The sequence below is a fragment of the Myxocyprinus asiaticus genome, chromosome 38 (assembly GCF_019703515.2).
Source record: "Myxocyprinus asiaticus isolate MX2 ecotype Aquarium Trade chromosome 38, UBuf_Myxa_2, whole genome shotgun sequence".
NCBI classification, from domain to species: domain Eukaryota; kingdom Metazoa; phylum Chordata; class Actinopteri; order Cypriniformes; family Catostomidae; genus Myxocyprinus; species Myxocyprinus asiaticus.
Window position 1 is genome coordinate 38,419,195 of NC_059381.1, and position 25,241 is coordinate 38,444,435.

The window sequence follows — 25,241 nt, forward strand, 5'->3', positions numbered from 1 at the left end:
GACACCAGCTTTGCACTGTGTCTAGCCTTTTTTAGCGCAAGAATGTGATCGATCTGAAGTAATCGTATTACAGTGGGGCAAAAAATTTGAATTGAAATCAGATGCGTTTCTGATTTGTTTATACGTTTCTCTCGGATGCATGAAGATATTAATTTGCTTTCTCACGTCATTAGCTTTAAATACTAAAGCTTAGCTGTCTAACGAATGCATAAACGTGACCAACTGGAAATAAACTAATGCAAATAGAAGGTAATAGATGGTAACAATTGTGACATTTAAACATTTGGTTACGACTTGCGTGTATTTTTGTCACATTGTTCTAACCGCTTGAGGTTAGCTTTAATGTTAGCATCCTCTCAGCCTTGTCGGCAAACATACTGCTGTTCTCTACTAATGCAGCATCTATTCAACAAATGAATTACTTTATAATGATATGACAATGTGTACTGTAGTGAACTGTATACATACCTTTTTCGTTGTTTATGTTTTAAATCCGCATCTGAAGTGTTCCGCTAGTCTCATGTGTCAAAACAAACACCACAAGGCATCAGTGAAGTGATAGTTTTTATTTCGCCACTAGAGGCCACTCTCATACTGTATAACGACAGCGGACCCTTCCCAGCCGCTCCAGCACCGAACGCAATGGAGGAAAACTATCGGTGTGGATTTTTGCCGATAACCGATAGTTCCAGAAACCGATATATTGGTCGACCTCTAACGAGGAGGACCTACACAATATTAGGCAGGTGGTTTTAATGTTGTGGCTGATCGGTGTGTATATATATATATATATATATGACATACAAGTGTCATATAGTTACTGTAAACACCAAACAATTCAAAGCTGGTTCAGGGCAAAACAATAAGTGTATTTTTGAGAATACAGAATGTTTTATCAGATTTAAACCACTCATCCCTCATCAGGTCATTGTGTTAATAGATCTTTGAAGAGGAAATGAAGTCATGGGAACTTTCGTCTAAAACATCACTTCCTGTTGCATCAAAGGATCCACTAAAGAATAAGATAACACATCCTAAAACAGGTTATCAAGTTCTATATCAAGGATATCAGATGTGCACATGTTCGCAGGGCTTTGGTTATTTCAAACACCCACGTGCTTGAAGCTGTAATGAAAGCAGGTCAGATTGATGCTAAAGTGACCATTTCAGTCATATCAGCATGAAGAACAGGAAGGAAATGTGATAAATGTGCTGATGACAGTTAAGACACACAGATTAAGTAGACTCAAGTAGACTGTTCTGAGTGAATTTTAGTGCATTTTTTGCAGTTGCTAGGCTGTTCTGGGGTGCGTTTCCCATACAACGACGTAACTCACTGCCTAACCACCATAGTACGATGTAGCATTGTAGAAATTAACTAGCTAGTCATGACTGTCTCCCGAAACCGTAGTAACTATGTCGCACATTCACCGTTCGAACCATGTTGGTTGAACTGTCATTAATTGAGCTGTAGTTCCAGTTTTAGCACATTACTGTGATCAATACTTAAACTATTTTTCAGAGCAAAGTAGATATGACAGCAGATGAGCAGTTAGGTGTTTTTCTCAATTTCCATGACTTTTCACTGACTGGAAAACTGCATTGCAAAATTCCAGGTTTTCCAGGATGCGTGGGAACCCTGGGGTTGTTGCAAGTGGAGGTCTGTGTTGGATGGATTTGTCAGACCTGCTCACACGAGATTCTGTCCCGCTCCTGCCTGCAAAAGCCTGCAGGTAGAGGTCTATGCGGATTTTTCAGTCCCGCTCCCGTAAGATACTGTCCTGCCCCGGTTTAAAAGGCTATTTTTTACAATTCCCACCCATAAAAAAACGGAAAGAGAAAAAAAAAAACACGTTTCATTAACACTCTAACATTGAAACCAGCTAAAGGTAAAACATATATTTGGCAAAGTTTTGTATGTACCTTTCTTTAATAAAGTATTTATTAACATCTGTAGCACTAAGAGATCTGCCTTCATGCTCAGACATTTTGCCTCAGAGTGGTACTTTCCGCTGCATGGAGTACAAGGAAGAATAAGCCACCAACCCTGCGCCTGTAAATCGCTTTTTGTTGTTGTTGTTGTGGTTGTTGCTTTTGCACAATAGACGAATAACACGAATAACATTCTCTACCTTAAAAACATAAAATAAATTTGAATAACTTTTACTTTATTTTTAGATATTTATATTTTGCAGGAGTCCCGCGAGTAATTTCTTTCTCCCGCTCCCTGCGAACACATCAGTGTCTTCCCACCCCTACCAGCATTCAGCATTGAAAACTTGTCCTGCGCCGCACTCTGTTGTGTCAGGTCCAGCTCTCTAGGGTCACTAGTTGCAAGGATGCTGCAAGCTGGTTGCCAGGATGTTGCTATGTGATTGCTAAGTTGTTCTGAGTGGTTTTAGCAAGCTGATATGCAATTTTTTAAGGCAATTCTGGGTGGTTGCAATGGGATTGCTAGTTGATTGCTAGGATGTTCTGAAGACAATCTAGGGCAGGGGTGAGTACAGGGTGCAAGCACCAAATCTGGCTTTAAGTAGTACATGGGGGGCCACATTGTATTTCTTATGAGATACAATATTCTGCATTGATTGGTTCTTGTATTGTTTTATCCCCAGAAATAGTTGTGTACTCAGTCTTATGTATGAAGCACAATTTTATGAAGTGTATATGTGACTGATGGGACTATTCTACAATTGCCTGAAGTATTGCTCCACAAAGGTAGATCATTTACTATCAGGCATTACAAAAACTTGATAAAGGCTGAGTATAATTATAAATTGTTTCTATTATCATCTGTACTTTCCTAGTATTTTATTAAAATTAACACACTCTCTACATCAGGGGTCTCTTGATTGCTTCAACAATTAATAGCACATCTCTCCTTAACAAGCCACATGATTTGAGGTAACATTTCCATAGCACATACATGATGAGTTACACACTTATTTTTAATCCCTGGGGTTAGGGCTTTTTTCAAATCACTTACCCTAAAAATGAGCAATAGTAACAGTGATTCTTGCCTTAGAAAATACCATTATAATAGACATTATACATATGATTTTCCAACATGCTCACAAGCCTGACCATAAGCCCTGGTAGTGAAAGAACAGTATGATGTAAGAGCTAATGTGTTTGAAAACTGAAATTGATTAAAGAAGCAGTGATCTCTCTGAAGATCAGCTCGTGACCATTATGACAACTTCACTTCACATTTATGCATTATTCCCCTGCACCAGCTCACATCAACTGATGCCTTGTCCAATTGGCTCTCATGTCGTCTATTAGCATGCTGCATCCTGATCCTTTTCTCTTTAATCTCTCTTCGTGTTTTTATCGATGGAGTATTGATTTGATGTTCAGGAGTGTGCTTTCATCTTTCAGAGCTCAGAATGCAACAGCGGGGTTGTGTTATGTGTGTTATGGACTGTATTTGAATACTTTTAAGTTGACGATGAGGTATGAAATACACACAGCCGGGAGATTCAAGCTGTACTGCCATGCAAAGGAAAATGCAGTAACTACAAATTTAGTGAAATTTGAGTTTCACTCCACCACTGCTATCCAGAATAAGATGCAGGGTTTTGCTTTGAAATACAGCACGCTAAAGTGGCACAACTGTTTCATGAATACATCCTTTGAACATCTAATCTGTAAGGATCAGGGTTGTATGGATGTGGTCAGCCTGTCTCAAGCAAATCGAGAAATAAAATAAAAAAACTCCAGGGCCCTTTTGCACACTGCCTGTATGGACTGCAGGTCGAAGAGCGCTGCAGAGAGAATTGGATGCGACCCTCCCCTGCTGTCATACCATCCCCGTTCGGCACATTGCATCCGATTTGTCCTGTGGTCAGGCGTACTGTTTGATGATGATTTGTAATGTAAATATGTGGTTTCCTACGTAAGCGCAGTCTCCTCCGAGGGGACCCGGCTGGGCCCTGCCTGCCTCTGCATCCCATAATTGCCAGTGACTCCCCGACTTCCACGAGCAGCAACCCGGAGCCAAGACGCTAATGGAGAGCAGCTCCCTGCCAGTAAACGTCTCTCTGTCACATGGATCCACAGGCAGAGCCTCTCATGTGCAACATACGCTGCGTTTCATTGATGGCCAACAGCAACATGGGCAAGAGCAGTGTGCGGAACTGCGGCCAAGGCTTCTCCCGCAGTGAGTCACTGCCGCTGCAGGCACATCTACTGCGCTCCTCACTGAGTATAAGTCATATGGACACGGCCGACCTTCCAGCATCTGCCGTAAGAATAAACACTTCCCGCAATGCATCACAATCCGGCGCAACACTGCTACGACACACTAGCCAAGAGCTAGCGAAATCAAAGCTACTTTGTGTTAAAAGTTTTTCAGTTGGAAAGTTTTCAAATTCATAGATAATCGTGTTTTAAAGGAATAGTTCACCTAAAAATTATAATTCTCTCATCATTTACTCACCCTCATACCGTCTTAAACTCGTATTACTTTTTTTTACTTCCGCAGAACACAAACAAAGGTTTTGTGAAGGAGGTATGATGTCTGTTTAAACATACAATGCAAGAAAATGGGGTCCAACACTTTCAAGCTCAAAAAGAATCAAGATAATCCATTGGTATTGAGTTGTTTAATCCATGTCTTCTGAAGAGGCACAATCGGTTTTGGGTGAGAACGGACCAAAATGTAACTCCTTTTCACTACATATTAGTGCCTGACCAATTTATCGGTCGGCCGATATTAGTCTTTCACAGATATATCGTATCGGTGATACGCAGATATTAAAACTTTTTTCAGAACATATAATGCAGAAAACAATGCTTGGGTGATTTAGAATTGGTGTCATAGCGTAGTTTGTACAGCAGAGCACGCTCTGACTCCATTATTTACAGAGCTGAGCTGACGGTGGTTCTGCAGACAGTGCGGAGTTAAGTGATGCGGAGTTAAGTGGTGTCTTCTCGGTAAGTTGCTAACTAGTTTGTGAAATACATACTGGAAAGTTAATAAACAATGACTCCATCATTTCCCCTTTTCAGTATAACTAATATAACATTAACCCTATCCATGACAACCAGGTCACTCATGTTTATCACATCTGTTTGCTATGTTAGCCAGCTATAGTTTGTCAGTAATGTAGCAGATTGAGAGGTAAACATCAGAGCATCTTTTTTTACAGCTCAGCAGACAACGGTGTGGTTGTGTCTGTTGAGTGTTGATTTCTCGCTATGTTGTTACTTAGTTGGTGAGACACAATGCTGGAAAGTAAACAATGTCTGTCTTTTACTCTCCGTGACAACGAGCTTATAGCTAACAAGATAATCACGTAGCTACTTTCATTGCTTGTCAGCTGAGTGGAAGCTAATGTGTAAACATGTATTCACCAAACTGTTTTGTTCAGGATTCGCAGTTTGGTACCCCCTTCAACTGAACAATTCCAGTTGTTTCATTGACAACATTTTATATTTAAAGTCTGGTATTCCACCGGAATACAGTGTAACACCGCTGCCACTGTTTATCTCTTGACTCGGCAGAAGCGAACCATGAGTTATTGTTTGTGACTGTTTTGTTATACATAGCAAAATATTGCTGATGATGTTTTGATAAGCAAGAAAACTGTAATTTAGTACAATTTAGAGGTACAATTTAGAGGTACTTGAGTATTACCATGGCATTTTTTATTACTTTATACTTCCAATCCACTACATTTCAGAGGGGTATATTGTACTTTTTCCAGTGTTGACAATGTATAATAATAATGTCAAATATTCTTTGATAAAAATATTTAAGAAAGCAGCCTTCTGAGTACCTTTTATAGTCATATCGTTGCAAAATTGGTGCACAATCAACATAGAAAAGGTCTGTTTTCATTCCAGCTCAAACATTAACTATATCGGCCACCATATCGGTAATTGGTGAATTTCCCCCCTCTAAAATCAGTCTCAAAAATCCCATATCGGTCGGGCTCTACAACAAATATTGACATCTGCAGTCTCCTTGGCAGGATCATGAGAGAAGCTTGATTATGCTTCCTTGTGCCTTTATTTGTGTTCCACAGAACAAAAACAATTGTTTTTTTTCAGAGCTGAAGCCTAGCGGGCTGCACTCATGACATGTGGTGCTGATGCATCGCGGGTGACCCGAGTTTGAGTCCCGGCTCGTGAGGTCCTTTCCCGATCCCATTCCCACTCTTCTCCCTCCCATTTTCTGTCACCTCTCTACTTTCCCTATCCCATTAAAAAGCCAAAAGGCCATAATATTTTTTTTTTTTTTTTACATTTTTTGGTGAACTATTACTCTAATATTCCTTCATACAAGTAGAAAGGTGGGGTAATACATAAGTAAAGCTGTGTGTCTCCATGATCATGTGTCTCCGTGACTTGCTACCAATATTACATATTAAAATGTTATGCTTGGAACAAAGCACAAGAAAACTGACAATGAATATTGTGGTAGAGTGTTATGATATTTGCTAGCTAAGGCAGTTGTACTGATTTTCAACACTGTAACACTCAATCACAAAACATTTTATATTTAACAGGTTTGACAAGATTATTAACTATTTTATTATATTAAAATAGTTATAAAAGTAACTATTTTATATACAAACGACGTTATAAATTATGTATATGAGTGTTTCTTCAACTTCAGGCCATTTCATGTCACAGGGGTTGATTTTCATTCAAATGAACAGATTTCAATGTTTTTTTTTTAATGTTTTTTTTTTTTTTTTGGTTGTTTTTTTATTGCTTTTTGATATATGGTGTCATTACTAGGCCTTCATCATTTATTTTTGGTACTTTTCAAATGCATTTTATGTACAGATTTTACTGTTTAAGCCTTGTCCCAAACCAAGACATTTAATGTTAAATCCATAAAAATACAAATTATTACATGTTTATAACTATGTTAATCTTAACACAGAGCGAAATAAACATAAAACAGTTCAATATTTATTGTGTGAAAATTATTTCTATCAATTAGTCCAAAATTACGACTGTTCCACAGTGGCGGCGTCATTTTCACCACACCAAACAAATTTGCCCCCAATAAATTTATTTATTTTTTCTTTTTTTCAAAAGTTAGTGTACTTGTAAATGAAGTCAACAAACGTGTCAGTGAAGAGCATGCCTGCAATGAAATATGAGACAAGTGATGTTTGAAGAAAATAAGCAGTTATGAGCAGAATATTTTTACTGGGCGTCATTCCCAATGAAGTTGTCATTTTGCCAAATTATGCACAAAGTATGAAAATATTATTTAATTGTGTGAATTTTGGATATATAAAATGTTAGCTTTGAAATTGTTTTTGCAAGACAAAAAAGATGGACATTTTATTCATTAAAAAAGTAATTTCCATCATTGTCATTTCCACCAAAGAATACTAATAGACACAATACAGAATTTGAGATGTGCTGGATATGACACCGTTATGATATGATTTATATGACTTTCAGAAAAAAATGACAAAAATGACAAATCTTATGTGTTGCATGTATTGTACATACATCATTGGACAATGTTAGTAGACAAATAAAAATAACTATCGAGAGTGTGAAAAAATTTTTTAACAAGAATTTACTTTCTGTAAATCTTTAGTGGGTTGAAATAATGTAGTGCTTTAGGGTTAGTACTGATAAATAACTATTAGTACTTCATAAGGCTGTAACTATGTTCAGTATTGGGGATATAGTTAAAAAATCTGCCATTTGAAAACCAAAATTTGTTGACCACAACAAATCTGTGGTAGTTACCTTACCTTTTTAACCCTCTGGGGTCGACGGACGTGCCGGCGCATCCTGCTGGATTTTTTCCTCATAACAGCGGAAACAACTTAAAATACTCTTTTTGGGCATACAGATAAGTGCAAGACATCATTAGAGACTATAAATGGTCTACTTTTATTTGTGTACACTCACAATAACAACAAAACCTTGTGCGTTTGTAGAATAAAGAAAATAAACAGGGTGTGCTTTCAGCCGTCTCTGTCTCCGTGAGCATCTTTCTGAAATATGTCACAAAAATGAACTGAAACTCCGCGAATACTTATCAGACAAACATGAAACATATGTCTAAAGAAAGCTTAAAATGTCTACTTTTAAATAAAACTATTGACATTTAAAACAAATATTCTCCTGCAATGTAATCTGTATGAAACTAAAGAGATGCACAGTTTCTCCTGGCTCAGCTATTTATCGCTGATGTGATCCCACCCACGCGCAGAGGGAGCTATTCATACAGTAATGTGTTGAGGCGATCAATGCAAATGATAAACGCCCCCAACAGTGCCTTAAAAAACATCTAGTTCATTCACTTTCCTGCATGTTTGGAAGATGGCACACTACACAGGTGAGGAAGCTCTACAGATGGTCCTGGATAGTGACAAAGAGTTCACATTTTCCTCAGAAGAAGAGCGGGACTCTGACGATGAACGTTTGCATTTTGAAGAGCGACTTGATCCAGCCGAGGATACAATTTCAGATGAGTAAGTCATTTAGTTTTACTTACATTAGTTGACATGCTATTTTATATAAACGTACATATTTTACTAGTTGGACTATTCCAGACTTGCCAGCCAGTAATCAAATGATTGAAATTTGAGATATGTCCTAATAGGCAAGTTTTAGTTACATTTAAATGTTGTTTCGGCTAAAGCAGGTATTTAAATTGTATACTTTATTACATAAAAATGATATGTAATATGATATAAAAATAATATGAATGTTTAGATTATATTTTAACTAGTATTATCATCAACGAAACTTGTGCTCGCAAATATCTGTTCGGGTGTAAATGTGTAAAATGTGCTGTACACATGGGGGCGTTGACCTGTCTGATCAGCTGTTACAGTACTACACTGCACAATACAAAACAATGAAGTGGATCTTTCTACACTTATTGGACATTGCTTCCACCAACGCTTTCATTATGCACAAAGAGCTAGATTGTAACATGACCCACAAAGAGTTCATGGAACAGCTTATTGCAGAGCTCTGTGGTGTGTCACAGAAAGTAGCACCAAAACAGACCAGTAGTGACCATGTACCGGTTCCAGGAGCTGAGCTGACATCAAATGCAAAGGACAGTGCCACTGTTGGTCGCCGGAAGTGCATGCTTTGCGAAGTACAGCACGGTAACACCTTGGAAATGCCAGGCATGTGATGTTCACTTGTGTGTTCAGTTTAACAGGAACTGTTTTCAAAAACACTGAAGACTGCAGTAATGATGCTGAAAATTCAGCTTTGATCACAGGAATAAATTGCATTTTACAATATATTCAAATAGAAAACAGTTATTTTAAATTGTAAAAATATTTCACAATATCACTGTTTTTGCTGTTTGTGGATCAAATAAATGCAGCCTTGGTGAGCAGAAGAGACTTCTTTTAAAAACATTAAAAAATCTTACAGATCTAAAACTCTTAAACGGTAGTGTAGGTCTAAATAAAAGTAAAAGTAAAGTCTTTATGTAAAGAAAATGTATAGTCAGATTACTTCTTTTAACTTAAACTTTATTTGTGAATAAGCTACAAACAATACATTCAATCATTAAGTCTCCTCACATTCATTCACTCTCAGGGGAGGGGTCTTTGTCTCCTCAGGAGTGAATCACATCAATATTCATGATCATCCACTCCTCCTCGCATATGGCCTTTCTAACACTAAAAGTGTCTTACAAAAGTTAAATAACTATACTGTTTTGTATGGATGAGTGATCAGGATGGCTTTCACATCATTTTGTAGCAAAAACTCTAGGCTCCAGTTCTCAAAATTCTTGTGAACATATGTTTACTATGTGTTATATGGCCTTATTTCAGTGACTTAAAATATTTGTTTTTTCAAAAACCACGCATAAACATTATTTTCTCAAAAATACAAACATGTACATACATGTTGCTCCCATATTATTGTAGCCCAGTTTGTGCTGAATACGATGTTATCAGACTTTAGCCATTAATATATTTTTAAGCAACTGAATAAAGCACAAATGTCAAGGCATGTCAAAACTTCTCCAGGGCCCAAAACACCCACAGACCCCAGAGGGTTAAAGAAAAAAATGGCAAATAAAAATAATAATAATAATAATAATACCAATAATATATATTTCAAATTTTCCTGAGTATGTCTCCACTTAGATTGTACATCTGGCTTCTACTTCAAATTTAAGAGGTGTAGACAACCAAAAATCAAAAGTGGATTTAAAATAATTCACTCATTATAGAATAACAATTGCTACACTTTAAGAGAACCATACTACACGTAAAATTGCACTGAAGATTATCGAGTCTGTAAAAAGTTTCCATCTCGTTGCCTTTAATTGCAGGACTGCTTTGTTTTTCAGGTGAGGAGAAAAGGCCCAAGCTGGTCTCATTTTCCATGGTAAACCACAAGACTTTACCATGCACAACTGTACTCAAACATCAAACATACATAGAGCCTTGAGCAGCCAAAGAAGACCTACCAAAGCAAACCCATCCACCCTTTACAACCCCACAGTCCCTAGCAGAAGAACATGATGGACTTTACAACTGTCAAAATGCAGACAACAACTGGACCCTCGTTGTGGACACGACTCCAACATTCAGCAAACAAAAAGCAAACAATATTTTTCCAACCACATATTTATCCAGAAACCAGAGTCAATGTCTCTTTCTTTCATCAGAAAGACTGAGCAGTTACAGAACATTTGCTTGAAGAATATATAGCCTAATTAAAAGCAGAAGTTGCCATAAATTAACAAAGACTACATATCTGAAATGAACGAGGCTCTGGTTTAGATCAGGAACAAATACTGTCATTTTTTTCAATCTGACACATTTGGTCTTTAAACCTCAGAACACGTACGGACTGCAGGATGACACAGCAGCAATCGCTATGAGAGTCCCACCACAGAAAGCTGTGTGTCTGGAATGATCTCATCCTGCTTCATGGTGCAGCTGTAAATCTCACTCACATTTGTTAGGAGATGAAGTGAATCACCCATAAAACAACATGGAGTCTCCACAGTACCTCAATTCTTGAGGAAGACCATTGAAACCATGTTGAACTTTTATTCATGACATGACATCTGTGGATCATCTCAAAGCTGCAGATTTCCCTCTTTTCCTCCCTGTATCTTACACCATTTTTCTTTCTTAATGAAGCAACTACACTCTTAAAAATACTTCTTCAGTCGATCTCTTGGGTTCATCAAAGAGTCGTCTTCTCATCACTAATTATTTTCGCCAAGTGACATGAAGCTGAAAGAAAAAAAAGGGAACTACTATCTTAAGGCGCGGTCACATTTACCTTTGCACGGCGAAATTACACAGGTAAAGAAGGCATTGGCGGATGTTGAGTGCATGTGAAACCATCAAAAAACGAATTGCCAAGCAGCCTCTTTTTAATGCTGCACTATTTATTCTGGGAGAGTTAAGCTATAAAGAAACTCACAGCTGAAATGATATCCTTGTCCATTGTCAATATTAAGTGTAACTGTGTATGAAGCACCGCCCACATATAGGTCCCTGCCAAACCAACCAACTTCCTATTGGTCCACGCGGTGAATTCACCTGACAAAGTTCAACGAACTTGAACTCCACGCAAAATCCGCAAGGGGAAATTCTTCGCCACCAAAAGTCCATTGCACGAAATTCACGATTGCGCGGATTTCCATTAAGATCACTGTATTTTGCCCACGGAATTTCGCTGTGCGAAGGTAAACATTACCACGCCTTTATGGCATCAAAGGAACTTACGAATGTTGTCCTAACATACTGCCTAGAAAAGGAACTTAAAAAACGTTTCTTAAGATATCTTAGGCCACGTTCACACCAATACATTTTTGTTTGAAAATGCATAAGTTTAGCTATGTTTACTGCTCTCATTCACACTAGAAAGGCGCTTCCCTTCACTGAAAACCGAATGTTTAAAAGCATTCTCCATCACTGCATACTTTGTAAAATGATGATGTTTTCAATCAAAGACAGATTAGCGTGGATGTGGCCACGGATTGTATAGCTAATGCGCGTTTTAGAGTTGATTGACAGAGGATATCTGGATCTAAAAGGTTATTGGCTCTTTTAACTGTAAGCGGGACTTCCTTTCTACATCCGTTGACCATTGGGCACTCAGAGCTCCTTGGTTGAGCGTTCCAAATTCTCCCATTCATTTTAATAGAAGTGGCCAATCCCTGCTAAATACTGCAATCTCTGGCTAAACTTGTATTGAACCCACAATATTCCTTTAAAAAAGGTTCCGCCACAGGAAATTAAAAAGATGCTACTGTCATTATACAAACTTAAAAAAAGTTTTTCCTAAAGCATCAAGCAGTAAAACCCTTTTTGGAGCCTTTCTTTTTTAGAGTGTACTCCGTTTTGCACCTAATTTAAGGTTTGTAGGATGTGAAGAGTTTGCAGGAGTGGTGCTCCAGTCTTTGGGTTCTTAGTCTGCAGTATCAAAATGCTTCACAGTTCCACAGTTGTGAAAGAGTTAAAGAAGAAAACAGAGCGTCTTTGACTGTTTAAAGTCTTTCACAGCAAGGTGCACCAGGTGCACCGCGTGGTTACCAGCCTGTGTGTTTACTGCTGACTCTCTTCCGCAAGAGCGCAGCTTCACACAGTGTTTACTCCACACCCCACCTCTTCCACCTCCTCCACCTCCATCAGATAAGACACAGACAGAGAGAGATTGGGTGAACACTTGCTTTCTCCTTCTTCAACAACTTCTGCTGAAACGTTTGCATCGTAGTAAAAGTGCAGTTGCACAAATACTCACGATGATAACCACAGCACACCTCACCTTCACTCTACTCTCACAGAGAGAGAAACCTCGCTCTGGCCCTGATATCACTGAACACAGGATGTAGGATGTATGTCAGTGGTGCCGCCACACACATAGCTCAGTTACACGCATGTGTATGTGCGTACTGATGAAAACAAACACACACACACACACACACACTTCTTAACTCACAGAACGCCTTCAGCAAGTGGTAACCTTTGACAAATACAAACAATTATTGTTCTACAAAATTATAGAAGGAGTAACAAACAACTTAAATACACACTCTGAATGCAGAAATGGGGGGTTCCCCAGAAAATCGTTGAACTGTACCCTGGGACTTCACAAAAGAAAAAAGGGCTGAGACTTGCTTTTATGTTCGTCATTAAAAAGTAATGCTTTTTAGCCTTTTACTTTTTTCTTCTTTGAGAGCCAAGAAGACCTTGTTCGCGGTCCTATAGGCAGAGCGCTATTTTTAGCAGGCAAATGCTTTCCAGTTGTCTGTAGACGATCATAAGGGAGCAAAACCCACATTGAAAACCACGTTCCATAACATCTGAAAGGGAACAACCAGAAAATCTGGGATGTCCCTTCTTTTAAAGTGATCACTTTGTGGTAAAGCCCCAATGTTTCCCCTCCAGCTGAAATTAACGTCTATATTTCCAGAGGCCGCAGGTATAGTGCTCAGATACTGCAGAAGTCACCTACCAAACATTGTTCTTTTGAGATTACAAACTACACTACATGTTCTACAAAATTTTATGTTGAAAAGAGAAAAAAAGTTACTTAAAATACAGGAGCACAAAGAAGCCAAATGCATTTGGCTTTGCCATGGCTTTGTTGATGACTCCAAAGAACCTTGCATTGTGCTCCCAGGTTTACAGTCCTCATCTCATGGAGATGTTTAAAAATATACAGTAAAAAGACTTCCACAGCGGAAACACAGCAAGATCAGGCTAATCTTTTGTCTCCTGTCATACTTGTCTTTAGGCTAAAGTTCACCTAAAAATAAATTCTGTATTATTTAGTAGTAGTCGACCGAAATATAATTTTTGCCGATTAATCTGTGCCGATAGTTACTTTTGGAACTATCATTATTGGCAGAAATTATTATTTTTATTTACTCACCCTTATGTCGTTCCAAACCGGTTTGATTTTCTATCTTCTGTGGAACACAAAAGTGAAAACGATCTTTACACAGCTATTACCACTAGGGATGTGTACGAGTAATCGACTAATCGAGTACTCGTTCTGCACCAGCTAGTCGACTATAAAAACACTACGCCAATATCGCAAATTTATTTTCCTTTGCGCATTTGCCTGCCATGGGCAACGCTGAATTATCCTGTACTTTCCCTCTAGATATCTCCAAATCCCGCAATTATAACTGAGTCCACTAAGGGACATTGTGGATGTGTGTCGTCGAGGTGTTGGATGTGAGGAGACATGATGGCGTCTTTGTGTGCTTTTAAGCAAAGCCAAGTGTGGCAATACTTGTAATATTTTGATACTTTCTGAATTCTACTCTACTGGTATTAGGTTCTTATTCTTATTCTTCTTATTATTATTATAATTATTATTACTATTAGAACTTTATTAATCCCTGCAGGGCAATTAATATAGGGCTACAGCAGTGCTTCACACAACAACACAATAACTAAACAAGAATACAGCACACCAGATCACACATTGACAATAAATATTAAATATAAATAAATAAATACATAAAAATACAATAATAATGATAAGAAATTTTGATATCACCCATTACATAGTCGAATAGCCACAGGCACAAAGGTACATTTATATCGATTTGTGAGGAGTTATGCATACCAATGGACAAGAATCTGTTTTTATGGAGAAAAGGAAATGTGAAGCGGTACGAGAAACTTGGAAGCTTATCAGACCACTATGTGCATTACATATCTGAACATGGGCAACACATGGGCCTTTATGTAGATATAGAGTTTATATATGTGCATTACTAAACAACCAGCCGTTAGTACTGGTTTCTATGTAAGCTCCAGGTAAGTGCAAATGTTTTTTACTGTTATTTTTAAATCTTTTTTTTTAAATGTCAAATTCATACACTGTGTTTGATGTCCCTTGGAGTCCCACATCAACCCTACAACTACACCTATTCTTACCCCTAAACCTAATCATAACCCTACCCCTACCTAACCTTAACCACAAAGATTAAAACTGAACAATTGTTTTTAATTATTAAATATACCGCAACTTAAAAATTCTATAGAATACAATCATACCGCAGTATCACTAGGTGGCGACGTGATGAAAATGAAGAGGAGAAGAAACAATACTAAGTTAATAAGCTAACCAGTTAGCTTGTATACTCCATATAACTGTGCGCACATTCACAGGCGGTTGGTGCATGCGCCCTACGACTGCTATGAGACACCAAACTTTCTCTTCAAGAGTTTAGACCCATAAAGATGTCTTTATATATTTTCAGACTAGAGTTATCTCTAGTATCTCTAAACTGCAGGTATCTCTAAACCTCCTCACACACGCGCTCTTGACTTGCACGTCCACTGTTATAATTTTCACCTTCATCTTCTGATGTTATGCGGCGATTACACCTTCTTCCAGCACTTCTTCTTGACAGCAACAGCTCAAAATGTAAGTGTTGCCCCCTCGTCGACCACTAATTAGTGCAAATAACTCCAGGTGCATGCGTATCCTGCGTGTTTAAAGACGCATGGTTAGAGAAATCGGGCTGTGCATGTTCAGTGCTCGCGCACTCTGCTGATGAGCATATTTGCGTCACGTGATGCGTCCTGTAAGCGGACGCTCAGTAATCAAATCAAACAATCAAAATGCAATGATGCAACACAACAGACACGCTGATTCTAGTGCACAGCCGACAAAAAACAAGGCACGCAAGTGTGGCTCAGATGCAGAACAAGATATAATAGCATTTAATAAAACCTAAACTTACCTAAAACTTTAAACAGATAAATCATCAAAAATGGTAATTCTGTCATCCTTTATTCATTCTCGTATTGTTCCAAAAGAGTATGACTTTCTTTCTTCTAGAACACAAAAGAGGATGTTGAGCAGAATGTTGACCTCAGTTATTATTCACTTTCATTGCATGGCAAAAAATAAAAGATGCAATGAAAGTGAATGGTGACTGAAGTATACGTTGGTTAGACGTAACACTAGGCGTCTGCGTACAGGACACGTGTCACAAATTTCGTCATTAGCAAAGTACTCAAACACTAAACGTATGTGGCCTGATTTTTCTAACCACGCGTAATCTGAACATGCAGTACGCGTATGCGCATATGCTTGGACATATTTGCACTGATTAGTGGGTCCACAAGGTGGCAACACTCGCAGTTGAGGCACTGCGGTCACAAAGAAGTGCTAGAAGATGATGTAATCACCACTGAACAACAGGAGACGAAGGTGAAAACAAAAACGTGTGTGAGGAGGTCAGGAGATACCTGCATTTGTATAACTCGAGTGATACATAAAGACTAGGGGTGTAACGGTTAAAATTTCTCACGGTTCGGTTTGTATCATGGTTTTAGGGTCATGGTTTCGGTACGGTTCGATATTTGCTACGTTCAGAAAAAAATATATATATATTACTTCCAAATCCAAAGTAAGAATACTGTATTTGATAACAAACACTTCAACAAGTTTGCCCTTAATAAAAATCATGGTTTTACTACAGTAACCATATTTTAATCATGGTATTTGTAGTAAAATTATAGTAACCACAAAATCAACATGGTTACTGTCATGGTTATAATGTATAGTAAAACCATGGTTACTATATGGAAATTACAGTATTACTATTGTAAAACCATGGTTAATTGTATCAAAACCATGATTTCTGCAAAGAAAACCCTGGTGACAGCGGTCATGGTTAGTCATGATTACTACAATATTACTATAGTAAAACCATGGTTAATTTTCTTTAGGGACCTGGACTATAAAAAACTAATTTTCTCTAATTACTAAATCAATATTTTAACTTAATGCCTGCACTATTATGCTACATGCATCAACATAAAGTGTATTTTAAACTCGATTCAACGTATATTCAACATTCGGAAGCTGTACATCACTATAGAAGGAACCTTGCTATTAATATGGAAATGAGAAGGGTCCGGAATATCGCGGCTTGAGTGTTTTAATCATACGTTGAACTCCCACATCTTCATCAGCAGAGTAGGGCAACATAACTTCATGGCAATGAACACCACAAGCGTTTTAGTTATTGTTTCGTGTATGTCTGAATTAAACCTGTGCCTGCTTAATAACGGAAGGGAGTGTTTGCAGTTTTGGCTCACCTGCAGATCTTTCTCCAGGTGATATCAACATACAAGATTAATCATATATCGATTACCAGTATACGGCACTCACGGCAAACAATGTCTGCAAACAGTGCCTGTTTTTTTGACCATCGCTGTTGTAATTGACTACAAAAAGAAAATGTTCCCAGACAGGAGACTTGAATATCAGTGGCTCGTTTTCTCCACTTGCCATTTTCAACTACACACAACGCATGCAGAACAGTGATGTCATCAAGTTGACCCACATGAAACACAGGCAGGGCGTATCATTTACAGATCCATTCAGGTGCATTAGCTGTGGTTGTAACTGTGCGTGTCTATTTGACGCTTTGTTTTCTTCGCCAAACCTTGTGCTCCAGATGCGTCATTAAACTTGAGGTGAACTGCGGATCCAATGCTTACCGCCTCGTGGGTGGCGAACCATACTGTTCATTTTTACAGAGAACCGTTACACCCCTAATAAAGACATATTCATGGTAAGGATGAGCAAGAGTACTCGAGTACTCAGGTACTCGGGCATGGCAGCAATGATCGATCATGAAAACGATGATCGATTGTGATCACGCATGATGTGACTTTTCACTTAATTCGAAATCCAGTGACAATTACCTGACAACTAAACACACAAACAAAAAGGGAGCTTATTTTTAATTTTGAGATTGATTATGTTGTGGTTTTGAGGGGTACGCTGATTGTCAGAAACGTCTCATAGCAACCAAACTGATACAACACTGCAATGCTATCGTTACGATAATCAAAAGAGAGTGTAATTAACCGTGTTTTGAACACCTGTCTCTGCAAAACGTTTGCTAAACACGTTTTATTGTCATTTCATGTAAGAACTTTGACTCGTTAATGGATATTATTTAATAAAAGTAAATGTCTGACACTGATTGTAAACCTCCCTGCCCTGCGTGAAGTAACACGCACCTGTATCTCGACGAAATGGAGTTGAAGATTTCTGCACGAGTTTCCAAGTTAGATGTCCAATATAAAGTGTCATTCCATTGCACTTTCCCCAGTTGAAAGCTGGAAATTCAGACTCTCCGAGTTGAATGGAACGCTTCACGAATCACAGCAACAACAATACAGAGCATCGCAGCTTTCCTCACAAGAGCGAACATTTAGAGACACGCACACACACACACACCAGGCACATGTGGCAGTGGACTCAACGCGCTGAAGAAACGCATATACAGCAGGCAAGTGTTTCAAACAGCTAGACAGAGCGCAGCTAAATGGAACACAATGCAGCGTCTTTAAACTGAACTTCAATTTATCACGCATATTAAAAATGCAATGGTTATGGCGTCTCCTGTTATTTGAAAATAGACGGTTCAGACAGTCACTAAAAAAACTGGTGCGCACTTACTAAGATAGTAAGGATAGTAAGAAGACTACGGTAACCTGAAGGAAGAACAGACAGACATGCGTTTGGCACATTCTTTCAAAGTTGGACAGCGAATCTTCACATAACGATAAAATAAGATCCATTATATTTTGAATCTTTTGTACATTTTGTAAAATATTATTTTATAAAAGCCTATAATAATGAATAGACGATACACTAGAACAACAGGACACAATGCAGCAGCCATAGATGTTTGTCAGACATGTTATTATATATACAGTTATGAACATGTAACTGCCCCTCAAGTACTCGACAAGTACAAGTAAATTTGCTTATCATATTTTATTCTCAAATGAACAAATAAGAAATTATATTTAGCATGTAGAAAATGAAGCCTATTTTAGTGCTATTAATTATTATTTTCATGATGGTTAAGCACATTTTACCCCCTAATTCTCTTTTCCACAATGCGAAAAAAAGATGGTCATTGTGATATTCTCATTACCAGAACTTGAAAGAAAAAATATATATTAAATTGTAAAGTAGATAAACATCATAGAATATACCCTTGCAGAAAAAAAAATTATTGTACAGTGTTTTTATTGTAATAAGGTAAAAAAAAAAAAATATGACTGTTAAAATGGTAATGAAAATCAACACTGAAAACAATGGGAACAGTAAAGGCAAAACATCCGGATATGTTACGTTAATTTAGGGAAATTAGGGGGTAAAATGCGCTTAATTGTCCTGAAAAAAATGTCACAATACAAAAATTATCATAAATGTGTGCTTCATTTTGTTAACGCAAAATAACATTTCATACATTTTTGCATTGATTTGGGATTAAATATGACTGGGCCATTTTCTTGACAGGTTTTGTGAGAACCACCAAAGAGTAAAAGTCAAATGGGTTTGAAATTTAATTATTGGGTTAACTATTTCTTTAACACTACACTTTTTCTGCCTTGCAAGCACTATTTCCTTCAGAAAATGCAAATTGCTCTTTGCCTTATTGAGGCCTTGTCCACCTATAAACAGTTTGACACACAATCAGGGCAAAAGAACAGGAACTATGAATTGTGGGACACATGTTGAGCTGGTCCCACAAGAGTCTGTGCTGCACTTCCCACTGCCGGGGTCAGCCAACGCCCCCAGCACCCCGAATTAGTGCCGGGCCAGACCTACTGGAGCCTCAGCAGCCACATGGGGCGGCACACATGGGTGTGATCACAGCAGCCTAATCCCGCTCGCATCTGATACCCATCTACCAACAGCACGACTGCCACAGCTGGGTACAGCCCAACAACACACACACACATACACACACAGAAACATGCATGCATGTGAAAGCATGTGTGAAAGTCCATGTTATCACGGAACACCATCCTATGTACCCTTAAGACACTTTGTTCTAAATGATTGTGCTTAAAACAAGTGTGACACATATAAGGATTAAAAAGAGATGTTCAGCATAATGTTAGCCTCAGTTACCACTTGCTTTCAATGCATCTTTTCTTCCATTTATTGAAAGTGTATGGTGAATGAGGCTGTCAGTCAAATCCTGTCCAACATCTCTTTTTATGTTCCAAAGGAAGAAAGGAAGTCATATGGGTTTGGTGAATAAATAATAACAGAATTTCCATTTTTGGGTGAACTATTGCTTGTATAGTGTGGCAACATGAAGGAAAACAAAGAAATTACCTAATGAGTTTTACCAAAACGTGTTCCCACCATTAAAGTAAACTAGATTTTTACATTTTCCAAAGAAAGCATTACTGCTCAATAAGTTGTAAGATCTGAGGTGTAGTACAAACGGTGCTGGACGAGTTAAGTGAAGTTTAATAATAGGACTGGGTAAAAATATAGATTTTCCGATTAATTACATTTTCAGTTGATATTGATTCTTAAAATGCCAAAACTGATCTTTCGCTTTTACTTTAAAATGTATTTCAGTTTTAGTTGTGTTGATTATTATATCTGTTAAATATATAGCAACTGAACTGCATAGTTTGGGCCCTGAAATAAAAACTTTTTATTCATACTAGCACTAGCTGAGCGACAATTTCTTTCATATGTAAGCAAAATAGACATTATAACTGAAATATTCCCAAATGAATCAGAATCTAATCAAATTGAATCGGAATTGAATTGAGAGCTTGTGAATCGGAATCGAATTACATCGGGAAATGGATATCGATACCCAACCCTATTAAATCCTAAAGTAAATTTCAGCTTTCTGCGTGCCAGTACATCTCGCACATAGTATGCACAACACAAACTGCACTATCAGCACAGTAAAAGCTGACTGTCCGCATGCAGCCCAGTTTTTCTAGACACGCGGACAGTGCGCATATTGGCGCATCGTCTGCACATGCGCTTTGAATTGACAGTAGAGTATTTAAAGATTATTACCAAAGTCTTTCTAGAAAGTCAGTCCACTGTCGGCCATCTTTGGAATGCTCCCGGGAAGCTATTTCCAGTCATGACAGTTCAGCTCCTATCAACTTGAACGGGGATCCACCGAAATCTCAAAAACGGTTGTTCAAGATTATGTAATCATAATCTTGAAAAACACATTTCAAATGAGCAATAAAATATGACAACACTGGAATCATACTGTAACTCCCCCCCTCCCCCCCAAAATCACTAAGCAGTTATAGTGCGCATGGGAAGAACGTATCCGTGCGCATGCGGCCAAAAGAGTATGCTTTGAATGGCTAGATTGGCCGACTGTTTGCAAGACGTACCAGTAAGGGGAAAAATAAAGTATACCCTAGCCTATAGGGTTAGGGGTTTGTACAAATCTTTTTCGGGCGAATGCCACATTTGTTTATCACTGCCATGATTACATCAGAATAGCGACCCTAATCATTAAACAGTGCTTCCTCTTCCCAACCCCCGAGTCTTTCAATGCCCAGACTGGTCTCTTCCCACCCTGACACCTCACAAATGGGCCTGGGGGGAGGGACTTCCACACACCTGGGCGAGAACGAGCCATCAGTCACCCGAGACCCCTGGTCTCCTCGAAATCATTCACTGCTGTTTTTCAGGAAGATAAAATAGCGTCTTAGATCATAAATGCGTCATTGACTGTGTGTTGACTGACATCAATGACTGTCAGAAAGTGTTGGTTGCCTTGAGGTGGGGGATTTTCTTTCACTTTTACTGTGCTTTTGTGAAGATGAGTGGCAGGCTGATTCATTAAGAGAACATCTTTTGACGACAAGAGGTACAGTAGCACAAACAGAGATAAGCAGAATATGCGCAAGGCATCGGTTTGAAGCTCAAACAAAGTCTCAATGTGATAAAAATTGAAAAAGGTGACAAATCCTCAGACTGTAGACTAGAGTCAACAGTGGGAGTCTTCCAATAAATCTTGCAAGAAATTATTATTTTTTTCTTCATTTGGGGTCCTACATCAATCCTCCAGTTTGGTTGATCAGTTTCCTGTGGTTAATGAACTGCTGGTTTAACTCTAGCACATGTCCGTAAACAAGCTTGATCCAGATGATGTTTAGTAACTCACCTGGGTGACATCCCAATCTCCTACTTGTTAACACTTGACAGACAAACGGCACTGGTTGCTGAAGGTTATTGGGAGTTGGGAGTTAACTATAGCCCCTTTTACTCAGTCAGAATGCCAGCTCCCAATCTGGAACCATTTTGTGTATTTCCACTGCAGAAAAGGCGGTTCTGGGCCGGAACAACTGGTTTGCACCGACTCCTAAAACCAGTGGATTTTAATTCATATTCATGTACCAATTAGAGATGCCATGATGTGAGTTTTTGATGGTTAGATTACCGTCTGAGAAAAAATTGTGGTTAACTGGTTTTACGATTGTTTGCCAAATTTCATATTTTGCAGCACCGATGCAAAAAAGTTCACAATTGAACGTGTTAGTGGACGTGTTTCTTAGGGATATATGCAGCCTTACAATAGGAAAACCAATAAATACACAGCAAAAAATAGAAGGTATATAATAAGAGACGCTCCAACATAGGGCACAAGACCGCTTACGCAGAGAATGATGTGCTTCAATGTAAACAGAGTGCTTGCAGACGTTTCAAAAGTGCTAGTTGTAAGATTATTGTGGGGGCGCACCATGTAGTTCATGGCATCCAACAGTTTTTTCTTCTGCAACAGTTTATTAAAGCAATCCGTTGTCTGTAACTATAAAGAATCAGCAACAGACTCCATAAAATACTCTCCACTAACACCTCACAAATAAACCTGTGGACTATGTATAATAACAGGAATATTGATTACAGCAGGCGATTTAAAGTTCAATAATGACTTAAATTGAAATGTATTGTTGAATGCGGTGTATACAAGCAATGCTTTAAATAATGAGGATTATTTAAGACGCAACTTCTCAAAGTTTACTACAATGATAGTAAATACACGTAAAATCACCGAGCACTATCAGCACACTTAAACATTTCAAAAAGTTCCATCTCATAACTTATCACTTTAAAAGCACCACAGCTAAAAATATTAAACTCACTAGTTTGTTGTTGGACGACAAGTGGAACATCCAGTCCCATTTGTAGCATGTGTACATGACTTCTGTTTGCATGTTTTACATCTGTCATCTTCAGTAACCCTTAATCATTCAAATGCTCCCAAACAGACAATTTAAGTCGTTTTTTGGTGGATGTCAGTCTGCTAGATCAAATTCCTCTGATATGTTTTGGAGTTTGTGTGTAGCCCCAGTTTTACTTGAATTAAAAATGAATGTTCAGTCCGCGATACCTGGACAAGCACCATGCAGACACCGTTCCTAACCATAGCAACTGCTGCACTAACCACCCATGCACAAGCACAAGAGATTTTCACATTTAGGATTACACCGAAAAACTATTTTATGTTATATTTATACACTCACCTGCCACTTTATTAGGTACACCTGTACATCTACTTATTCGTGCAATTATCTAATCAGCCAATCAAACGGCAGCAGTGTAATGTATAAAATCATGCAGATATGGGTCAGGAGCTTCAGATAATGCTCACATCAACCATCAGAATGGGGAAATAATGTGATCTCAGTGATTTAGATGATTGTTGGTGCCAGACGGGCTGGCTTAAGTATTTCTGTAACTGCTGATCTCCTGGGATTTTCATGCACAACAGTCTCTAGAGTGTAAAGAGAATGGTGTGAAAAACAAAAAACATCCAGCGAGTGGCACTTCTGTGGGCAAAAACTGCTTGTTAATGACCATGAGAATGGCCAGACTGGTCCAATACATTTCATACCATTAATGGGGCAGAACTGAATTCCACATGTTTGTTAGACTTCAAGAATGAATTAAACATGACTTGTTTGCTTACAAATATGCTCCAGAGGGTAAGATACCTTTAAAGTACACTCAGTTTAGGATTGATTCCTACAGAAGGTTTGTGAACTTTTTTGATTAAATTTAGCCAATTTAATTCTCTTCAGCTGACGTTGACTCCACCGAAAGACGTTCTTGTGACGCTCCACACTACAGCTCAGTAGGTGGCGGTAATGCACCATAAGATGGATTGTGAACCGTCAATAAATATCACAAGATGAAGAAACACTTTCTTGCCTGTGACAGTGCTATGGTTCATGAAATTTTTTTTACTAAATAGTACATCAATAAACAGTAATGGTGTTGATGTCAGAGTTATTGTTGTTTTCAGTCAATAGCTGTATTGTACTGTCAGTGCTTTCTCGTTCGGTACGCAACGATATTAAATTAACCAGATAGTTGCTAGCTAGCAGCTACTGAGCCTCATTGCTGGTATCCATGACAGCAGGGCTATTTGCTAATTCTTCCTAACTGGCTGATTTCATGAGAGTGATTCAGTTAGCTAGTTGTTTTTTAACTTTGCTGAACTGCTTGCATTTTAAGCAAGGCGTACCTCATTTGATCGTCTAGATGTAGAACATAGGCTAAATTTGGAAAATTACTCAAAAGGGGGGCCTGGGTAGCTCAGTGGTAAAAGACGCTGGCTACCACCCCTGGAGTTCACTAGTTTGAACAACCAGGTCACCTAAGCAACCAAACTGGCCCAGTTGCTAGGGAGGGTAGAGTCACATGGCGTAACCTCCTCGTGGTCGCTATAATGTGGTTCATTCTCGGTGGGGCGCGTGGTGAGTTGAGCGCGGATGCCGCAGTGGATGGCGTGAAGCCTCCACATACGCTATGTCTCCATGGCAACGCGCTCAACAAGCCACGTGATAAAATGCGCGGGTTGACGGTCTCAGACGTGGAGGCAACTGGGGTTCATCCTCCACCACCCGGATTGAGGCGAACCACTACGCGACCACAAGGACTTAAAAAAGTGCACTGGGAATTGGGCATTCCAAATTGGGTGAAAAAAAACAAACAAAAAAAAACAACAAAAGAGGAAAATTACTCAAAAGTTTATCATCGATATTGAAAATGTATAGATATCATTTTATCGCCCAGCCCTAGGCTCCAGCCACTTTATTTATACTTCGTCGGATCTGAGAATTTTTTTTTTTAAATACCAGAAACCATATGATTTTCATGACTTTCGATTCCATTAACGGATCCTGAACCAGCAAATTTCCACCGATGCTGATGGAACGTTTCCTGCTGCACTATTCAGTGATAGTGCTCCTCGACTGTATGTACAGCGTGAAACATTCAGCTTGACCAATGTAGTGGAATTCCCAAACAGAAAAAAAAAAACAGCGTGTCCAGTGTAGTCCAAATTGTGATCAAATAACTCTTGTGAGCCAGTTCTTTTGAATTCAAAGTGCAAACAGTCCAATTCCCAGATGAATGGGAGTTAGGATCCATTATCAAATTGCATTTATGCCTCTAAATTG

At 38.5% G+C, this 25,241-nt stretch overlaps 1 protein-coding gene across 5 annotated transcripts in view; it reads right to left on the reverse strand.

The window, feature by feature from the left end:
- The window catches only part of LOC127429142 (transcription factor 7-like 2), a 101,717-nt gene that overhangs the window by 70,062 nt on the left and 6,414 nt on the right, over positions 1–25,241 (reverse strand). The window lies entirely within an intron of this gene.